This window comes from Macrobrachium nipponense, chromosome 43 (assembly GCF_015104395.2).
Source record: "Macrobrachium nipponense isolate FS-2020 chromosome 43, ASM1510439v2, whole genome shotgun sequence".
In the NCBI taxonomy this organism is placed as follows: domain Eukaryota; kingdom Metazoa; phylum Arthropoda; class Malacostraca; order Decapoda; family Palaemonidae; genus Macrobrachium; species Macrobrachium nipponense.
Window position 1 is genome coordinate 8,908,679 of NC_061104.1, and position 21,777 is coordinate 8,930,455.

General features: G+C 37.2%; 1 protein-coding gene and 1 long non-coding RNA gene across 3 annotated transcripts in view; one reads left to right on the forward strand and one right to left on the reverse strand.

Annotated features, from left to right (window-relative positions):
- The window catches only part of LOC135213517 (iroquois-class homeodomain protein irx-4-like), a 23,753-nt gene extending 16,021 nt beyond the window's left edge, over positions 1-7,732 (reverse strand). The window contains exon 1 of the mRNA XM_064247431.1: positions 7,598-7,732. The gene's annotated coding sequence lies outside the window, so the exon portion shown is untranslated. The remainder of the gene's footprint in view (positions 1-7,597) is intronic.
- The window catches only part of LOC135213820 (uncharacterized), a 583,703-nt gene that overhangs the window by 252,993 nt on the left and 308,933 nt on the right, over positions 1-21,777 (forward strand). The window lies entirely within an intron of this gene.

Consider the following 21,777-nt stretch of genomic DNA (forward strand, 5'->3'; position numbering starts at 1 on the left):
TCGTCAAAAGTTACCATACAGCGTTGTTTCTAAACCAGGCAGCGGTTCGAATCCCACTGGTGACGGAGAGCTTCTCAATTAAAATTCCCCTTGGATGTTATTTGTTCCCGAGGTATAGCGAACTGGATATTTAACGATACCTGTAGCTTTATATTTGTGAGATTATATATATAGTATATATACATGAACGCGTGTTGTGTGTACATGAAGTCGGATTGGAAAAAGAGAGCGAGAGAGAAAGACAGAGTGTATTCGAACATTACTCAAAAGTTGAGTTCATAATTCTTGCAGACACAGTCCAAAAACTGGTAGCTGCTATTTGTTCCAGAAAGCGAAACATCAAAAACGGTGCTCTCTCCTCTTTAAATACGCATCATTCCTCTCTGTAAATATGGCCCAGCCGTGATGCCTACTTTATGTGCGTAGTTGAGTTGCTGTATCAAGTTAAAGGAAGCAGTTCCGAATCATTAATTGAAGATTAGCTCATGTTACCAAAAGTTTTTATTTCCCTTTTTTTTAGGATTTACTATGTTCATTCGTGAAATGAAATTTATTTGAAGTTTTGCTTACGAATATTTAGAAATTGTTGTTAGGTCCTGTTATTACAATATTAGAATTCATAAGCATTGTTTTAGCTTTAAGAAATATTAAAAATCACCTTGGGTTAAGCTATTTCTGTCTCAAATCAAAACATGTATACGAGTATGTTTGTATGTATGTATGCATGTATGTATATATATATATATATATATATATATATATATATATATATATATATATATATATATATATATATATATATATATATATATATATATATATATACATGCTAATCAATAAATGTTTTTTGGGTTTGAATCTCTATTATCATTATTATTATTATTATTATTATTATTATTATTATTATTATTATTATTATTATTATTATTATTATTCAGAACATGAACCCTACTCATACGGAAGAAGCCCACAGGGCCACTGAGTTGAATTCCAAACTCCCAAAATATGTGGTGTTCATTTGAAAGAATTATTATAAGGTAACTTGCAATCAAAAGAGAAGAAATCAGCTCTTAGATCAGAAAAATAATTTACCAAGTAAATATATTAATAGAAAAAAATGTAAGTAATAATTCAAGGTGAATCCATTTTGTGTTATGAATCGAAGAATGCATCATAATTTGGATCACTGAATCGATTTATGAACTCACAATAGTCTACAATTTTCTAAATATTCGAAAATACAGTGTAAATTGTAAACTAAATTTTAAGCGATAGAACCTAATAAAATCCCTTCAACTACTTCCCGCTCTGCTTTGTTTAATAAGCTATGCATCTTAAAATAGTGCGATAATACTGAGGATAAAAATGTCCTTTACTGTGTTACTTTATATTAAAGGAAACGGCGTAGTATCGAATTTACATCATTCACTCGTAAGAGATCAATAATTCACTGTACGGCGCTCAACATTTTTCAGTGTATTAGTAATTATACACTAAATGTATAACTATTTATTACTGATACACCGTTCGATATTTGACTATGTATAACTTCACATTTCTCTCATCTTATTTGAATATTATTATCATATTATACGGTTACGATTGCGTTCAAATTATTATATCATTGTAAATGTTCATGGGTAATAAGTAAAATTGGTCAAGCTTCTAAAAATAAGTAAAACTGACCAAACTTCAAAATGAAATCAAGTTGGTCAGGCTTCAAAAACTAATTGAAATTGGCCAAGTCTCTGCATTAACTAAAACAAAAATAGATCAAGACTCAAATATAACTAAAATTCTCCAGGTTTCAAAAACCAACTAAAGTTGATCAAACTTGTGAGTCGAAACCTCACAAAAATACAAGGAAAAAGGCAAAGATGACTTGAATTACAATTAAAATTGTAATACATTGAAAACGAAGCCAAAAAATTAGACATATTCTGCTAATATCGAAAAAGTCCTAGAATTGAAAGCCGCCTGCTTTGTCCGTAAAATTTTCTTGGCTGTTTTTCAAAAATGTCATATGAAGGAAAACATAGAAAAACGATCACAAAAATACAGACTACTGCAACAGCAATAATAATAATAATAATAATAATAATAATAATAATAATAATATCATGGCTATGTGATGTGATAATTATGATCGTTTTCCCCTATCGTCACGATTGATATATATATTCATAAGAGAGATAACTGCACAGGCATAAATAATAATAATAATATAATATCTAATAATAATAATATCATGGAATATAGTGAGATATATTTGATCGTTAATATATATAGATCACGATTGATATATTTTTTAACCATTATTAATATAATAATAATAATGATAATAATACGGTTACGCAATTGATATCATTGAGAAGATTACGCACAGGAGCAATTAGAACTTACACAACAATATAATCGTACACAATACAATAAATTAAAATGTATATATATATATTCAGACATAAACGCGTGTGTGATTTTTTTGTGGATGGTTATCTATAAATGACACTGCACTATGAAGTATATATATATATATCATATATATATATATATATATATATATATATATATATATATATGTATGTATATATATATATATATATATATATATATATATATATATATACCTATTGGACGAGTATACTGTATCACGAAGACACTTTCAGCGTAAATCAATTATTGATTTTTTTATTTTGCTAATATTGGCATGAAAACCTTAAAGTACAGCAATTCCGGCGAATCAACTTGATAATTGCAGACGGTTTCGTACTAAAATGTAGAATTAGTTAGTAATTATGTGGAAAATATTTTGCAATAACAATATTCTCCTATTTCCGAAAACTAAATCACTAACAATTTACGAACTATGCTATTCAATCTAATTCAACTAGTTTAAGAAAAAATAACCAAAATAAAAAATATCGGAGTGGAAAATTCCGTTAATTACGCAGTGTTTAACAAATGCGATGATAATTCAGAGAAATAAATTCACCGCGAGTCTATCTACTGGTTATCTAAAATGCCATTATTTCCTCGACAAATTTATTATGTATGAAAGGCGATATTCCTCGAAGCTCTCAAATCGTAGCTGGATGAGAGAGAGAGAAAAAAATCAATATCCAGATACATTGCGATATGGTTACACCTAATATTTACTTCGCCGACCAGTTAAACAAGAGGGTAAGAATATGCAAGAAAACAAGGTAGGCTGAATGCGCCTATGCATTGCAGGAAATAAAAGGAAATATTTCTTCAGATGTGTGTTAAAGAAGAGAAAAATCAGTAATAAAAAGGAAATTCAAACGCGCATCCAGAATAAAGAAAAAAAAGACATAGATCTCTATTTTGCAAAAGCAAAATAAACGATATTAACCAATTGAATAAACATATTATTGGGAGTTGAGAAAAAAAGGAAAAAGAGAAATAAAAAATTGGGAAAAAAAGGAAGCAGTATTAAGGTATATAAATGAACGCAAGGGAGACCAAATGCACTTCCAGCGTGCGATTTTGATTCCTGGAAAGCTACGCGTATAGGGGGAGACTAACCTATGACTAGAGCTCATGTTGAATGTAATGACAATCGAATTCATTACAGCCACACACATACACACTCACGCAACAATAGAGACAGAACTGCTGCTCGGTAGCCGTTTACCGACACGAAGCGTAATATAAGCGGCAGCTTCTAACAAGTGACATTATTCGTAAATGTTCGTTAACCCTTCTCAAATGCCTCATATTACGAAGAGCATAAATGAAGTGCCGGTTACAACGCCCCACCGCTTAGCTAGGCTCAAGGCGCTACCGCGAGGATTACTCTGAAGAAACGCTCCTCCGTTGGAGAGGGCCGTAGGTCTACTCCGACGGGAACCTTCCTGCCGAAGGAAGAGGTCCTGAGAGAAGGGGAGATCATAGAGAGGTCGGCGGCGTAAACCAAGACAATTACCCAAACAGGCGACGGGTAATGGGCAAACAACACAGTTAAATCTGGCCCTTTCCCATTTGCATATAAACAACTATCCCTCGCCATCATTCGCACCCTTCTGAAGGGAGCGCAGTGGGAGAGACCGAAAGGATGACAATGTAGAAGGGGTGGGGGTAATTACGCCATGGGTGACGTATGGAAGGGATGGTCGACGGCTAGATGGACGGGGATTGGACGGGGAACTTCGGAAGCGACGGCAGGAGGACCTGTGGCCACTGGGTTTTTCGTGGCCATACAAGGCCTTATAAGTATACGAGAGGCAGAAAATGTGAACGGACGAAGAACGTCAATTAGCATAAAATAAGCATGGAGGCCGAACCTACAGGTAAGGCAGCCATGCTAATTTTGACCGCCATCCTTCCAAAAATATCTTTTTAAACCTTTAAATCATGTAAAGTATTCGCATTACATCCACATAAACGCAGAGAGAAGAGAGAGAGAGAGAGAGAGAGAGAGAGAGAGAGAGAGAGAGAGAGCACATATGTTTCCCTTCGTTTCAAGAACGCAATTTAGCAACATAAGTGAATAAACTGTCTTGTAATTTAATGAAATAATATAAACTAAAACTAAATCGGTTCCGTGACACAGAACTACGAGTATAACGGCGCCGACTGAGATAGGTTTTTCACTAAGTCAGCATCTACTAAAAAACAAGAAGATGCTGATCGAGTCTTGATTCACGATATGCTGACCTATATCCGAGAGGAAACATTTAAAAAAATCTTAGGAGAGAGAGAGAGAGAGAGAGAGAGAGAGAGAGAGGAGAGAGAGGAGAGAGATTACCACCAATAAACTGCGGAATACAGTCGGGAATCACATCAATGAAAATGAACAATGGAAACCGCGACAGAAATTCTCTATCTGGAAAAAAGCGATTTGAAAAGTGGGACTTAGTCCCTCGATATTAAATTCAAAGCTTCCAGCGATGCTGCAATGTCCTGGCTTTACAGAGCGACGCAGGCTGCACCTCCTGTGTACTCTCGTCGTTATTTCCGTTATTGAGTAGACCTAACAGTTACAAATATAAATGAATTCCGAAATTCCCCAGGCGCATTTTATTGAGGAAAAGCGATAAAGAGGAGCGAAAAATCTCTGGTGCAGCACTGATTCAATTTTACGTTTAGTAAACTCACACCTATAATATATATATATATATATATATATATATATATATATATATATATATATATATATTATATATATATATAATAATTAATGTGGTTATATACGTATACCATGCATGTATGATTAAACAATGACTAATAAAATATACATTCATATATATATATATATATATATATATATATATATATATATTATATATATATATATATATATATATATATATGTGTGTGTGTGTGTGTGTGTGTGTATACATACATACGCATATATCGCTTTCCATTTAGAGATCCCCTTTTCCTAATTAAAATTTATGTCCACTTTCACGTGCCAAAACCTTATTACTCTACAGTTTTTTCGGCTCGTGATATAAGGCGATATATTTCAACGCTATCTACAAATCACTTTTTCCGGACTATAAAAAAAATGGAATCATTTTCTACATGCGGCGCCCATGTAATTGAAGCAGTATGTCATTCAGTGAAGCATAATATGGGGTGCATGACATATCGTAATTCCCATTTTCGATCACATTTAAAATTCATCGGATCCGCCTTTGAAATGGTTGAAGAACATTATGGAGCGTTTTCCAAATTTCGTATTATTTTTAACGCGCGATGTAATTTATAGAGATATGCAAGTATATACTACTATGGTTAATAACTGACGCACATTATTCTTAATGCGTTCGCAAAAGTCCGCGACACCGTACCAGCGATACCGCGAAGTATTTTATTTATTAAAAATATATACATTACGCATTCAGTCTGAAGAAGAACTATGCTATATGTTTCATTAATTTAGAAACTAAATGAAAAAAAGACCCAGCAGGAATAAGTTTTCTGTATTACAGTAGTTGAAAAGGGGTTAGTATATACCGTAGAGTTTCTCCATATTGACCGAAGGCGAAGCTTATTTCATTGCAAATGACCTGTGATATAGGCGCTCAATAATGGAGATAATTAATGGCGCACTGAAGAATTCCAGAATGTTTATTTCAGGTCAACAATGAATTACGATCGCGATGGCGCCAGAGACGGCGAGAATTTTCCAGTTCTTGGGAAGTATCTTTTTGATGGCCAAACTGACGAGTAATCATGATGCTTATGATATATAATTAACTCGCTTAAATGAAAGAATTGGGATTTTTCCGTGGTTGGATGCCTGGAGACGGGGAGGCAGCATCAAAGCAATGTTATAATAATAAACTGTTCGGCGATTAAGAACTCATTTGTAATATAAACGCTGGTAAACAAAAGAAAATGAACTTGTACCGTCTGATGCAACTATATTTATATAGTTTCTACAACACTTATGGAGGAACAACTTGGAACGATCGATTTTACGACATACGTTTTTTTAAGCGCGCGATTTTAATTCTGCATTTATTAAAGTTAGCACGATTTAGTTTAGGTTAATGTCGATAATGAATCTTTACAACAGCGAATAGAAAAAAACTTTAAAAAGAGCGACGCAGCTCTGCGATGAAGCCGTTAATCGCAATCAAGAGAGGAAAAGATAGCGTCAACACGTTAATGTTAATCTGTGCGTTAATCCCTCGGGTTCCATTGAGAATACCTATGGATTACAACACTCGATTACCACTCGTTTGAAAGGCGCAGTCGGCCTTCAGCAAGACCCTAATTATCAGTTTTTGTTGCGGGGTTAGGGTGGGCCACGGGCTCGCACACGAATTTCTCTCTTTGTTTATGAATCATCCACTCCAAAGAAGCTTACTTAAGCCCTTGATTAGCAAGTAGGTGAAATAGTTCATCAAATATGACACTTCTGGTAAGCTTGGTTGTGACCTCCGTTCGATTTCGAGTCTTTTAATGTGCTAAAAGCAAGGCGGGGTATTGGGTCTTCACTGCGAAGCCCTTTGTGGTCACATTTCTTAAATTTGGCTAAACTATGACAAAGGAAGAGACCAACCCATCCGCTCTACTTCAAGCTGAAGTCACATCTCCCCGTCTCACACATTTTGACAAATCTGTCACTCATTTCCGGCGGTCAGGTGCGTCCGTATCTTTCATATCGTCGAATTTTTTTTTTTACTTGCGTTTTTTTTCCCCGAGGACGACACCAGACCTTTTCTTCATTGCTTTCCCTCTCCCCTTCTCTCTGTCACCCTCTCCAAAACAAGCGAGAAAAATGTTTCCTGAGCATCCTTGCTCGAGTCCGAGTGATCACAACGGCGCTGTTTTTGGAGTGCCAGGAGTAGCATTTCAAGGACGAGTCCCGAGTGGCATGGCACATCCTCCACCCGAGCCAACAGCAGGAAAAACTAAAGAGAGAGAGAAAGGGAGAGAAAGAGAGAGTGAGAAGAGAAAGAGAGTGAGAGAGAGAGAGAGAGAGAGAGATGCTCGCTACCCCCTCCCCACCACCAACACCACTGAGTTCACCAAAACACTTATAATTCGACGAAGACGATTGTCAACACAAATGCACATGGATTCACTAGAGTTAGGTCTCGGTCCAGGAACATATCTTTACCTTGAGGAGTAAAAGCTCAGGCTGAGGATGTCTGAACAAGCTGATCCTGTGGTCAGAGTTGTAGGTGACTAGCTATCACCTCCGCTACATAGGGTTGACGCTGTAAAAGTGGGTGTCCAACAACGGGAACACGAGTGAACACTATGTAGTCCAACCATTTTTCTGCTACATCACTTTCGGAGGCGGGATTAGGGTGGAGTTTGGTGGTCTTTGGGCGGGGCGAAGCGGCCGCCGACCAGTCAGGACGGCGCTTACAAGCAGAGTATAAGCGACGGGGGACGGGTGAAGTGGAAATGGTATTGTCTGCTTCCTTTTTTCACCGTTTTTTAGAGTATAATGAGTAATACCTAGGACACTTTCAGTTTGTAAAGTAATAAATTGCGCAATATTGAAAGGAAGGAGACAAAACGACTGAAGGCGAATTCTTACCACCTAAAAATACCTACTTCCTCTTCCCTCTCACCTACTTTGTGCACTAATTGATTGAGCCCAAGCCGGAATCGATCAACAGAGAGGGAGCTGTGATTGGTCGCCCCTAGCCTATCAGCTCGCCAGGCGCTCTCCGGGCAAGAAACTATCTCCATCTGTCGACAAAAAAGGGCAACATCGTTTACTTCATCACCCTAAATGCCTAACCCAAGCAGACAGGATTCATTTACCTAGAGTGAGAATTGGTCTGGTGGCCACGGTGATGACCCCACAAGGTTTAGCAAACGAGCTACAGCCATTAGATCTGCCATGGAGACCCTGGCCCTGATATATGACAGCGGGGCCCTCCGGAAAGAAAACCCTTGGAAAGCCAGGGACTCCGAGAAAAGAATTATACACCGCGGTTTTCTGTGTTGAAAAGGACTGACACCCACCAGGTTCCCCCTCGACACAGACTACTACTACATCTCCCACTCTCTTCCCCTACCTCCCCCTCTCCTCCTCCTCCTCCTCCTCCTCCTCCTCCTCCTCCTTCATCAGCTGCCTTTAGCGCTGGACAGTTGGCTACCCTCGAACACAAGAACTTTTGGGAGCTTTTCTAAATGGTCGAATCCGGAGAGTTTTGTTCGCTCACGAACATAAAGGTTTCTATGGAAGGACGAGCTGAACAATGTTACAGAACCTCTCTTTGAATCCTGTCGAGGACCTTTGTTTATGAATGTCAGCGATGTCGAGGAGGTAAAAATTCACTTTGGTGGCTCACGTGATTATGACTTATTCTCACTATAAATACAATTCAATAACACTCACTATATATGTATATATATATATATATATATATATATATATATATATATATATATATATATATATATATATGTATGTATGTATGTATGTATGTATGTATGTATGTAGTATGTGTGTGTGCGTGTGTATGTGTGTAATTAGCAAACTCATTTTGGTGGTCCACGTTATTATGACCTATTCTCACCATAAATACAATGCAATGGCGCACATATACTATATATACACATATGTACACGTGTATACACACACACACACACACACATATATATATATATATATACATATATATGTGTGTGTGTGTGTGTGCATGTGTGTGTAATTACAACAGTCCCCCAATGACAAAAAACTTTGGCAATTTTAGGAGACACCTTTTCTAAAAAAAAGTAATTATGTATTTTAATATATATCTGTTATTTTGGTAAGTATATATATGTCTTAAGTCCAAATATTATATCTTATATACATATATACACATATATATACACATATATGTATTCATATATATATATGAACACTTATAAATACATACATATACATTCACTAGCAAGGGATCGACCACTACGACACGCTGACCTAACCCATCTTAAGGTTAGGCCTATATGGTGCAAACACTGGCGTGACTGAAGAGCAGTTTTTCCTGCCGAAGTCACTGGGTAGCAAATTACGGCGTTATTATAGATAAGGTAAATATAAAAAAAAAGTAATAAGACATTTCCTCTAAGAACTCTAGGATCTTTATTATTCACACACACACACACACACACACACACACACACATATATATATATATATGACTGGTAAAAATGTTTCTGTAACAACAGAGTTCCATCTAATAAAAGGAGCCCATAAAAACACCAAAATAGAGAAAAAGTACTATATTTCAGAGACTGCTGTCTCCCTCTTCATCTACCTGAAGAGGGAGACAGCAGTCTCTGAAATATAGTAACTTTTTTCTCTACTTTGGTGTTTCTTTTTATGGGCTCCTTTTAGTAGATATATATATATCTATATATATATATATATATATATATATATATATATAATATATATACATTAAGCTAGAAATGTCCTTCAACAATGTCCAATGTCCTCTACCTCGGAATTATTATATTTTTCCCATGTTGACCGAAGGGGAATATTTACTTGATAATGATTTCGTCTTCTCGTAGATTCGAACCAGCGCACAGAGGAGAATCGAGACTTCAGTGATGTCTTACCCTTGTTGGCCGAGTCGGTAAAGACGTCACTGAAGTCCTGATTACCCCCCTGTGCGCTGATTTGAATCCATGAGAGGACGAAATTATTATCAACTAAAAAATTCCCCTTCGGTTAACATAGTACTACATGAAAATGTATTAATTTCGAGGTAGAGCGAATTGGATATTAAAGGAAATTTGTAACTTAATGTATGTATGTGAATCACCGTGATGTAATAAAAATCTCAAATATGTAAGTATATATATATATATATATATATATATATATATATATATATATATATATATATATATGTGTGTGTGTGTGTGTGTGTGTGTGTGTATATGTGTATGTGTGTGTTATTATATATATATTATAATATATTAATATATATATATATATATATATATATATATATATATATATATATATTATATATATATATATTCATATCTTCTCACGTAATTATGAATATGATTTTAGCTTATATTTTATGTATCTGTATATGTTACGTACGGTTACTAAATACATTTGTCTGTTTGGGAACTTACATAACGTATATACTCGGACAGTTTATTGTTGGATAAATGTTATCAAATAGACTACCTAAGAAATAAATGTGAAGAAGGAATATTTACACATATGCCTGTGTTGAAATGTATTGCTTGATAATTTTGCAGTTGACGCTGATGAAGATATGAAAGAAAGACAGGTAATACTTCAGCTATATAGATATATATATATATATATATATATATATATATATATATATATATATATATATATATAATATTATATATATATTATATGTTATTATACATCATTCATTTTCAACACTACTTTCATTTGGTTCACTGAGCAAAGTGCCAAATATTTTTTTTCTGATGCGCACGTTCATATGCTCCTTCTCATGTTAGGCACACTGCCACGCATACACTCCGGGAGAGAGACTACTGTCGAAGCACCACCCTTGCCAAGCATGATTCAGTCTTACGCCCAGACAAATACACGGAGGTTTATCACCAAGGAGCGGTCACTTACCTTGTTTATATTACTGGATGGAAGTCATGCACCACTCGTCGTTTATCATGAGCTTCGGACACACGCTCACAAAATAAACAAAACCATCTTCAATAAGAATTCGCGCCGAGAGACCTCTACGAAGAGTGAGAAAGAGAGAGAAAACTTAACCAGACAAAGGCACAAAACGACGCTCGAATGTGTATACCAGTCATTTTCAAAATAAAGGAAAACATGCCCCAGCAACGAGATGTCTCGGGTTCGATCCGTTCAGGAGGCGTATCGATTTAGGTCCTTTCTGTAAAATCCTGAGGGGTCTCTGATTATAAAAGCGGAGAATTATGTACCTAGTAGTTAATCGAATGTGGAATGTCATTCAGGGCAATTGCGATTTCACTATGCATAAAATTGTCTTCAACTTTGGTTAGGGCGCGCCTTCAACTATCCAAGTTATTTAAATCTGCTTGAATAAAGTGACCAATGTACATTGAACTTTATTGCAAACTTCGGATAATATATGAACAAGTGTTGTATGAGATAATGAATTATAAGGAAACGAAAAGGCCTTGCACAGACATTTTAATATAATTGTCAGTTGCGTTGAAAAACATTTTCATTTTCAAATATAGATAAAAGTTCAGCCCAATGAATGACTTTATTTCAGCGACCGTTCACATCGACTCTTACTTTTATTCAATGGGCGCCGGATTCAATTCCCGGGAGAGAAAGAAAGTTTCGCGCACGTTGTGCCGGACACAAATGCTCCTTTGTTAAATTAAGCAGAAAATCGAGCACTTGATACTTAGCTGACTGTGGTTGGGTCATCATAATCCCAGTGTACACGGGAGCATCACTTCAGAAGCCTTGGTTGTCATCATTAAAAAGATGATTATAGAAATAATAAGAAAGTATTTTCATTTTACTGGAATCCTGCAAGAAACAAAGATTAATAAAAAAATAAAAGTTAATTTTAAACATCATATAAATTTTCATGTAGCATATCGCTGTGCGTCTTTGTTTAAAAGTCCGAAATGAAAATATTTTTCCTTTATTGGGTATGAAAATACATAAACATCCACCTTAACTCGAAATATGCGGAACCAGTGTTTCATTGTTTTAATATACCAAACTTCCTGCTCGAAGGAAATCGATATTTACTTATTTGAATAAAAATGGTCAAATTTCTGGTTTATAATTTACACCCAGTAAATGAATCCAGTCGCTGTGTTATGATTTATTGGAAGAATATCGGTTTAGAAAACATGTATATTTACTCAGAGATGTTAGGTTCTTCCAAACAAATTCGCTGCTGAGCGAAAGGAGTTCACCTAAAGAGAGAAGTATATATATATATATATATATATCATATATATATATATATATATATATATATATATATAATATATATACATACATAAAAACAAATTCAACGAAGGAAAGAGAAGCAATGAGGCTTTGCAAGGCCTTTCGACTTATTATCATTTAGTTTCGTGATCCAGTATACAAACACACACACACACAAACATACACACACACACACACATATATATATACATATATATATGTGTGTGTGTGTTTGCATATGTTCAGCTATGGTAGATTCACATCAACCGTGCATCTGATGTCTAGGCCAGTCCCTTACGACGCTCCTGATTGGCTGTTGATAAGCCAATTCACATACGCAGGATGTATGTTCCAAATCTCCTGAGGGATATATTTGAAAGACGTATCTTTCAGGAGAGATGGAACATACATCCTGCCTATGTGAACTTTCTCGAGAGACTGAGAGTTTCCAGCCCTATGACTGGCTTATCAACAGCCAATCAGGAGCGTCGTAAGGGACTGGCCTAGACATCAGGTGCACGGTTGATGTGAATCTACTATAACACTAAGTTGCTTTATCAATATTAAGCGGGTGATTTGAGAGAGAGAGAGAGAGAGAGAGAGAGAGAGAGAGAGAGAGAGAGAGAGAACTGTCACTCTGGTAGTCATTCTTTAACTGGTGTGTTGTAGATGAAAAACGTTAACAACAATAGTTGCATTCATACACATTGACTCATCAGCACCGTGTCGAACACCCTGACACAGAATGTGCCATTTACCTCTTATCATCTACGCACATTTATCCCCCCTGAGACATGAGTATTTGACAAACAGACAATTGATTATCTTGAAAGTCCATTTCTTCTTAATTATTTTTCTCTCCATCTATATGTCTTTGTTTGTTTGCGTCTCTGTTTGCTCTATATGACTTGTTGTAGATGCATACATACACAAGACTATCCTTAGAAGTCCTATCATGTTAGTTGCTTTTATTTTTGTATAAATTTATACCTATGACTAGAGCGTAATATGAATCCCCTGCTAATGGTGATGATAGCTATAATAATAACTTGTAATTTTAGTATTCTATCTTCTTGTGATTCAGGAACAATGCAATGAAAAGCAAAACTCAAGATAATCCCTTTATTCAGATCTATACAGCCAACCCAACTCTCATCTCGATCTGGGCCCTGAACCTCATTCAAGATCTTAATACATTTAGCAAATAATTTCTCATGAATTTCACCCCATAGCGATTATCATAGTCATATTCAGTCCAAGAACAACTTGAACGATTGCCGTCATTATTACCCTGGCCTGGGATCACATTCACGACGACCTTCACTTCACCATGAAAGTGGAATCAGTGTCTCACTCTCTCTCTCTCTCTCGTCCCGTCTCCCGAGACACGCAAACAATTGATGGCACTCACTCTGGAGGACCACACTACTACTATTACTACCACTACTACTATTCCGACGGGCAGAAACAAAATTGATGGACGCACCCCTCGCCTTCTTAGCTCCTTCCTCCCCTACCTCCCTGCCACCCACCCCTCTCTCTCTCTCTCTCCCCTTCTCTTCCTTCCCCCTTCTCCTTCTCCTTCCCCTACCCTCCTCCTCCTCCCCCTCCCTCTTTCTTCTCCCATACAGGCCGTTAAAGGCCCTGCGACCCACTCCAATTCGACGCTCAAGTAGGATTCTTCCGACGGACATGAGTGCTTTTCATTGATCTGATATTTTCGATGCACTTTATTCTTCAGTGAATTAAGAGGAAACTGTTGGATGTGCTCCCACCACCCCAACCCCTCCCCCACTTCCTTCTCCACCCCTCCCACATCCCAAACCTCCAGCAGCCTCCCTCCGCCTTCCCCTGTCCGGTGGTTTCTGCAACGGCTGTTACTTTCGCCAATTGTAATTGATAAACAGGAACTGGGCTTTGCGGTTAGCGGTTATACTTTATATTAATTAAGGATAATAATTGTAGTGATAGCAACTGTTATTATTGTCGTTTTTGTTGTTACATTTACATGTACGTGCATGCTTCTAAATAATTCTTTGAACATTTGTCCAAAAAAAAATGAATCTTTGTATTTACAAATGATCATGTTTGTACTCGAGGAAAAATCCTCTAATTGCCATCTTACTCACTCACAAATGATATCAGCTATTGCTTCAGAAATGGTTTCCAAGTTACCTTTTAGCATATTCATTGAGGATTCTCTGAAAATTAACTACCGGAAAATATTCTAACTGAACATAAGATTTGTACAAAAAACAAAATCTTTCATAAAATGTAAATACTTTGCCTATGAATGATTTTTTCCCTTTTTTTATCATTATAAGTAGTCCATGAGTATGCTATAGATCCTTATGAAAATGGTAATTGCACGAAGGCATAAAATCAGAATAGAAATTTATCTTAAAGAATTTATTCTTAATCTTGTAAACCTTATTTAATGTGATTCTTTGATGAACTGTTGGTGTTCTTATTTTCGGCAAATCCATCTATTTATTCTGAATGTGATTACGTAATTATTTCGTACCCGAAGGAACGCTGAGAGAATTTACCGCCCTACGAAAAAGGAAGAAAGAAAGAGAGAAAGGGACGTGACTATAAAAGCACCCATTCACTCGCCCGAAGTCTTTCCTAAATAATGACGACCAATATTGACATCAGTCGAAGATCCCCAACGAATTGCGACGCATCGCTATTTCTGTTTTTATTTTCAAGTTTTATTTATACGTTCGCCCTTTATTCCGTCCCAGCGGAAGTCCCCCTCGTTCGCTTAAGCCCCTTCCATCTTTTCCACCACATTCGTTAGCGTTGTTAACCCCTTCCTTAATTTGCATGGTCACTCGAGTTCGCTTCCAGCTTTCGTCTCGTCTGGGAATGTGATTCCCGAAATCAAAGGATCCTTCGGGAATGATCCTCTTCTCGTTCCGAATCGTTCCAGGTTTGTTTATTGGTTATTATTGTCACGGCATAAATTTCAGGCTAGTCTTGGCTTCTATAGGAATTCATAGTCACTGAGGCGGCTCGTTGGATGTTGCTTTTGCATAATCATAGCTCGGTATATCACTCTCTTTATATAATTCTTTTCACTAGATGCCCACGTTAGAAGGTAAGTCCCGTCAGTGCACCTTACATGGTGCACTGTAGGCATTACTAAAGGGTTTTTAGAGCATTCCTTCGCCTTTAGCTGCACCCAAGTTTTTAGCCAGTTACTCTATCGCCAATCCAGTAATCCAGCTCCATTTCAGGGCCTCAGTGGCGTGACTGGTTTGGTCTTGGCCTGCCACCTCGGTGGCCGCGAGTTCGATTCTCGGGCATTGCACTGAGGCGTTAGAGATGTGTATTTCTGGTGATAGAAGTTCACTCTCGACGGGGTTCGGAAGTCACGTAAAGCCGTTGGTCCCGTTGCTGAATAACCACTGGTTCCATGCAACGTAAAAACACCATACAAACAAATAAACAAACCAGCCTTGTTGTCCAACATTTATTATTATTATTTCTTGGTACTTCTGCAGGGGTTTCTCCTGATTCCACCTTTAATCATTTTAATTCGTTTCCTGTATTTTTGGGTCTCTTAATCTCGCTTTCCAACTACTCCAACTCCTTTTCACTGCCTTGCAAACACAGGTCACTTGATATTTAATTGCCATTATATATTGCTGTTTCTTCCACATTACACCGCTACTGCTTTTCTACTCAGCATCCTTTCCGAACCTCTTATACTGGTCTGCTTTCTGTATGGTCAAATCCAGAGAATCCCTAATCGTAATCTGGACTCCTAAATCCTAAATCCAGTATCCATCATTTACGTTGTTCAAAATCCCCGATTATTTAAAGCTCCTGTAACTGGCATCAGTAACGGCAGATTTCACCCACGACATCCAACCATCGCTAAAGAGTCCATCTCGCACTCCTATCAAAAATGTACCTCGTTGTTTGTAACTCATTTCTGACGCATCCCAACGTCACTTTCACTCCCCGTCGATCGTATTCACAATCCCTCTGACCCATTTCCTCTCCCCCATTCACTTTCTCCCTCCTCCCATTCCGTCAGTGGCTTCCCCCTCCGCCATCCAGTACTATTTTTTCTTCCCTTCCATCTACTCCATCCCTATATCCAACTGAGCGTATCCCAACAGTGTAAATGGGGCCCCTCAATTATTCTATTTTACCCTATTTATCACTTGGCACTTGCCCCCTATATTTATTATCTGGTTTTCCCCTCCTTCCCCAGAGGTCCGTGAGGGGAAAAACCGTGGTTGGGGAGACGAGAGACGAGAGAGAGAGGAGACGAGAGAGAGAGAGAGAGAGATCAAGAGAAGGAAGAGATGAGAGAGAGAGGAGAAGAGAGATTGAGGTCTCATATATCCGATTGGTGTCATTTATATATATATATATATATATATATATATCTTATATATTATATATCTATATATATATCTATCTATATATATATATATATATATATATATATATATATATATATATACACACACACACACACACACATATATATATATATATATATTATATATATATATATATATATATATATATTTATATATAAGAATACTGAGGTGGATTATGGGAATATCGCTGCTTGAAGAAATTGGAAAATGATGAAATAAGTAGTGTAGGCTTGGTAAAGATCACAGAGGTGGTAAGAGAGTCACGATTGAGATGGTATGGGCATGTGTTGAGATGGATGACGAGGAGAGAGTGAAGAGGGTTTAGGAGGAACCTGTTAGAGTATGAAGATCGAGAGGGAGACAGAGAATTAGATGGCAGGATAAAGTGAAGGAAGATATAGAGAGAAGAGGTTTGATGGAGGATGATGCCTTTGATAAAACGCTGGAGTATCAGGCAACCCGACTGGGGGATAACGGTGGTGAGAAAAAGAATATAATATATATAATAGAAGACGGAAGGGTATCAGGCAACCGACCCCTTAATGATAACGGGGTTTGTGAAGGAAGAAGAAATATATATAATAAATATTAACTAGAAGCGGTGGAAGGTTGGTATCAGGCAACCCGACCCTATATAACATGTGAAGGAAGAAGAATATATATAATATATATATATATATATATATATATATATATATATATATATATATATACATATATATATATATATATATATATAATATTTTATATATATACTATAAGGTATATATATATTTAATATGTATATATATATTTATATGTATATAGATATTTAATATCTATATATATTATATATATATATATATATATATATATATATATATATGTGTGTGTGTGTGAAAACCCTTTGATTATTTTTTGGCTTCCTTTGATACATAGTGACTTCATCATCAGCAAGACCCATCAAGCGCTGCACTTCGTAAAGCATGGTACACACTATGCCATCATGTATCAGCTATGCGATGCAGTAGTGTTGTTGAAAAAAATTAATAGCAGCCAAACGGTACTGCAACACTGCTCACTTGCTCTCGCAGTTCAGCTTTCAACGGCAGGATGTCTGCCGATGATGTACTTTGCTAGGAGAGACTACTGTGGGGTGTAGTTGCTCTGTGTGCTGCAAAAAAGAAACTTTTGAGGAAGAAACGTAGAACCTTGTGGTGTAAGCAATAGCTTTCCCGGCGACCTCTGAAGGGAAGCTTTAATGAAATATTTTTGGAGCTACAAGTCGAAAATCCAACAGACTTTGAAAATTACACAAGAATGCCAATCCTTGCATTTTATAAATTGTTGGAAAAAAATTGAACCATATATCTGTAAGCAGGACACCAGCTTTCGAGACAGCATATCACCAGGAGCTCGTTCTTGCAGCTGGAGGATCGTATTCAAGCCTCCAATATTCAACCAGGATTTTAAAACAGAGCCTCGGTCTAATCATCCCCGAAACCTGTGAAGCTATCTATAATGTCCTTAGCAAGGATTATTTGAAAGTAAGGTTCAAATATAGGTACAAAGTACACAAATATTTTTTTATTACAGGAAACGCAGCTCATCAAAACACCATAACTTCGGAGCTCCATACTTCTGTGATGCTTTGATTGCAGACATTTCCCTGTAGAATTGTCTTCAGGGTGTGCAGCTTTTTAGTAATGTCTTCATTCCACAATGTACAGTTTACAAAACTCGATAACTCTGATTTTATGGTTTCCAAGCTTGCACTCCTGATGTTTCTCATCTTGTAATGCTTGCATTTGATGTTCCAAACAGATGGATGTTCTAATTCAATAAAATGTAGTGTTAGTCCTTGTCCACTCAAGGGGTTTGGCGGGTGGTGGCGAGCGGACATCCTCCTGCTCAGAATGCTCGTGCATCACTGAGCTGCGTAATGAAATGGCTCTGCCCCATCAACACGTTGGTGATGGGGCTTCATGTTGAAAAAGTCGTTTTTCAACGCATCCATCTGACACTGCGAGCATCATGATGCATAGTGTGTACGGGGCTTAAGGAGACTGGAAAAGCTTAGTCTCGTGACCACGTGACTCCGTAGACTGTTTACTTCTGTTTACTATGTACATTAAAGTCAATGAAGTTTACAACACTAACATCTATCTTTATTTGCTTTTTTGAATAGGCACAAGTGAAAATGAATAGGCTAAGTCCTTTCATTATTTACTTGAACAATTTATTAACTTCTGTATTTAGACCTATTTATTAATGTGAAAGTAAATAGGGGAGACCGGGGCTAGTTGCTACAATTTTACTATTTTTACCTCTAATTCAATACCTAATGAAGGAAACTTAAGCAAATTTATGCTGTGAAAAAGTTATTATATGTGTTATTATACTCACGTAACAAAAAGGTTATATACTTTTTAATTCCTGTATTATAATACAACTTGCCCCATTTGCGGGGCAAGTTGTTACAGTCCATGTGGTATACTGTTACAAAATATAAAAAGAAGCACTTCCTATAAAACCAAAGGAATTCATTTAACACTTCATTGTAGACAGGTCACATATATACATAATGAGCAATATGTACAGCGTTCATAGTCCTAAACTTTGCTTATGATGCATTGCACCCATTCCTCCCGTGAGGCTGTATTCGGCCATTTCACCAATAATCTTCAGTTCTTTTCGCTTTTATTTCCACCAGACTTCAGAAACCTTTTGTTATTCAGATTCCTTTTACTAGTTTTACTCTTGAACCTTTTTCCTTGTGAATCCCCGTTGTGCTTCTGTAGTTTCATCTTCCTTTTCTGCATCTTTAGGTCTTTCTAGGGCTAGCCTTTTTTTAAAAGGTCGTAGCTCCTCTGAGGGTCTGATATCTCCTGTAGGTCTTTGTTCTGTCTTGACAGAAGGAGGTGATTTGTACATGTAAGGCCTATCTAAACCATCCTTGCTTGTGCTTGAAACAGGGTCTGGAATCATTTTCAAAGTCTTGTTATGTAATGGGGAGTTAAATGGTCTTGAGGAGGTTCACAGGTAGGTATCATGTAACCTATGCAAACTTCAGTAGGCTGTAACGGGCTTTCATCATTTGGTTTGGTTTCATCACCTAGTTTTTGTGGCTTCTACAACTACAGGTATATCCTATGGATTTTCTTTTGGACGACCAGATACAACTATATATTATGCGGGGCAAGTTGTTACTGATTGTAACAACTAGCCCCGAGCGGATTATTTTCCTTCTCCTCATAAATTTTGCTATTCATTTGAATTATGGGAAAATGAATTCTAATCACATATGAAGCATAAAGAGTTTTATTAAGGTCTATGAAAATAATACGAAAGGTCAAAATATTTACTCAGGGTATCCAAAAACAGTTCTTGGCTTGTAGTTTCGTAGACGGGTGATCAACTTGTTTTTCACTCAACGAGGATAAGGCTGATTCTAACTAATCGTATGATGAACCTCGGCGCCAACTATTTCTATATGATGAAGATATTGACAGTGTATCAACCTACCCTTGTATGCAACTAGCCCCGGTCTCCCCATCTATAACGCAAATATCTTGTTCAGGCATAGTTGGTAGAAGTTTCAATAAAAGAAAAAAAAATCTTATTCCACATCAACCTCAAAGTAATGGAATCGAAACGCAGAAGGCCACAGCACAGTGGCTAAAGCAAAATCAACATATCAAAAGACAATGCTCATGAAGTTTCACTAGAGCGTGAGGCAAATGAACGTGGAATCGTATTTCAAAATATATTTCAAGGGAAGGAAGTTTGAGATGGTCTCTGATGTGAGAGTTGGTAGCGTTCTTCAAAAAATATGTAGGATGTTTAGGCTTCCGATAATAAATAGTTGACGAAACAAGGAATTTTAGAAAACGTTGACACTTAACTTTTAAGACCAGTTGTTAGAGGTGGACAAGGGAAAGGGACTAACAATATTACCCTCCCCAAAAATCAGTGCTTTTAAACCTGTAGTCAAATTTGGGAGTCTGGTGTGAGAGGTAATATTCAACAATGAGACCCGTAAAGTCAACAAGTTATTTAAACTTTCAGAGAGGCTGAGGTTCTTCTCCAATATCAGTTGAAGCTGTTGAGACATGGTATCTTTTATCTATATAAGAAGCAGTAAGCCAAAACAATAAGAGAATAAAGTAATTTTATGCTGGTATTCCCTTGCAAGTCTGCAGTAAACCTGATAACAGGTAATACCTTGAATATCTGCCTTTGGGGTTGGACGCGATGGTCACATAAACAAAGCGTCGCCAAGTCTGTAAATAAACCGAGGGATAAAAAATCGCTGAGGGTGAATTGGAGAAAATAGGGCAATAGGAGCGCTCCTCATTCCAATAAAAATTTCCCCATTATACATCCCAACATCCTAATAAACGAGGCATGACTGCGTAAATTCGAACGGGAAGAAATGGAAGGAGTTGTGGGGCGGGCGGGCTGGTGTTTGGATGGGGTTGGGGGGGACTCTGGCCAAGGGGGTGAGGGTTGGTGGATGGAGGTGCACATCATTAGAATTCATAAGACAACAATGGACCTCATCTCCTTAGCCTGGATAAATATCGCGCCAGTGAATCGACGACGGGTAAAACACCGCTCCGGAATCAAAGGATATCGAATAACAATATTCGGGCGAGCGCAGTTTTACGCAATTGAGGGATCCACTCTATCATTCCGGTAATAATGCAGCTCATCAAATATATCATCATTCGGGGTAATGCTCGGTCATTACTAATTCAGACATTGATCACTTGGCAAACGATTTTTTGCATCGTTACCTTCCATTATCACTCGGCTCTGCTGCTGCTTGCTTCCTGCGCGCTCCTCTGCCATCAACGGTTTTTGCAAACACATGATTATTGCCTCATCACTCGTCTCTCCTGCTCATGGCTCTGCTGTGGCTGTGACGACGCTTTCCTGTCCTCTCCCTTACACGCCCGTCTCTCTCTCTCTCTCTCTCTCTCTCTCTCTCTGTCACTT